Raw genomic sequence first — 2,072 nt, 5'->3', positions numbered from 1 at the left:
GCCTCAAATGAACTCGTGATCTTCATGAAAGTTAAAGTAGACGTCCTAAGCTTTCCAACGGTTCAAAAATCGACTCAATCAGACATTTCTACACCGAGTTACGAAGGTTTGAAGATCGAGATCCGGAGCAGAAAATGGCAGCTCGAATCGGGCTCCTCATTTAGCCCAAGGAGCTCTATTCGAGCTTGGGCTTGCTGGAATGGGGAAATCTTATTTCAAGATGCAACAAGGCTTTATTAATTTGTTATTTTGGGCCCAACAAATGTGTAAATGAATGTTTGTCTTTTTCCTTCTTTTGTAAGTACTATATAAGCATCCTTATCTCTATTTTAGGTATAGAAGATTTCACTATACTTTATTTTATTAGTGTACTTTTGAATCTTCTCCTAATTTTAGAAATCCCTAAATTTTAGTCTTCTTCTTCAATAGAATTTCCAGATTTTAATATTTTCACCACTGTTGAGATCTTTGAAGTTTCATTGAATGAACAAGTTTTATTTTCTATTACAACTATTATTTGTGGGTTTTTCATCTCCTTGTAAGTACTCTTTAACCATGCCTTCCATTTATCATTTTGTTAATTTAGCTCTTGGTATGTGTAACTAATCCCCCATGTTTGGGGGTTGAGATGATTTCCTTCTTGTTATGTTAAATAGTATGTTTGATTGGTTAAATGCTTATTCTAATTTTAGTTCCTAATGCTTGTGTTAGCCTATCTATCTAATGCATGACTTAGTGTTTGCTTGACTCATTGAGAAATGGTTAGGTGAATAGACTTTGGAATTAGAAGCCTAGATTGTAATACCACGAGAGTGGATTAGGATTTAGGTGACCTTGAGTTTGTTGATTAATTGATGTTGGGTAATTGGTTTTGTTTAGTATCACGAGAGTGAGTTAGGCATTAATTGATTACTTGATGATTGATTTTGTCGTTCTTAGAGGCTCGAGAGAGCGGGAACGGTGCGCTAGGTACAACTCGGCCCTTGCTAGATACCAATTCATCCATTACTATGTATGCATGACCTATGAATGATTTCAACCCCTAGACATCTTTTACTTATTGATTAAACTCGTTCTTATTATAGTTGCTTGAATTATTAGTTTAATTGTTTAGTTGTTTAGTGCCTATTTAGTGTTAATCTTACTTGAACTTCAACCATTCGTGTTTCGCTAAACGAATTGAATCGCAACTAAAGTTCATTCTCATCAATCGCTCTAGATTCACTCCTCGTGGGATCGATTCCGACTTCCGGATTATTACAAGTTGTGCTTTTTGCTCAACAACCATCGCAATTTAAGAGCGCGACAGATAGCTGAACACATCGACACGCAATTGAAACTGCAACGTGACATTAGGATTAAAACGCTTTGAGAGGGGATTTTTCAAAAATTGTGAGTTACGCCTGGATATCAAAAAACTTGGTATGCCAAGGAAAAGGCCATTGCAAACATGTTCGGATAATGGGACGACTCTTTTAAGGAGATTTGCAATTTTATGACGAATGTCACCGTTGCTAATTCCAGGACAGTCTAGCATGCTACCGGTAATTTTTTAAAAATTTCGACTATTAAAAATATTTCCGATTTAATAATTATTAATAACGGTGTATGTACAGGTACACCAATTGAAAACAATCCACAATTCATAACTTTCAAGCATATGTTTTGGACTTACGAGCCAGTGGTGAAGGGTTTTCAGTATTGCAAACCTGTGGTGTACATCGACGGCACCCACACATATGAAAAATACGAAATGACTTTGCTGATTGATTCTGCAATTGAAGGGAACAATCACATCATGCCGATAGCTTTTGCTATTGTGAAGTCGGAAACTGCCGCATTCTGGAGGTATTTCATGACGATGTTTAAGAGGTATGTTTTGGGTGAGCGAAAGGTGTGTATCATATCTGATCGCGGCTCCGGTATTATGAGTGCCATGGAGGGGCCTGAGTGGGCGGGTGATACCCACAAGTGGTGTATTAGACACCTAGTGAGCAACTTCCACAACGCCTTCAAGAAAAAATATCTCAAAAAGCTTGCTGAAAAAGCTGGTAATTTTCTTGTCATTTAAT

This window comes from Mercurialis annua, linkage group LG6 (assembly GCF_937616625.2).
Source record: "Mercurialis annua linkage group LG6, ddMerAnnu1.2, whole genome shotgun sequence".
Lineage (NCBI taxonomy): Eukaryota > Viridiplantae > Streptophyta > Magnoliopsida > Malpighiales > Euphorbiaceae > Mercurialis > Mercurialis annua.
This window is presented reverse-complemented; position numbering follows the sequence as displayed.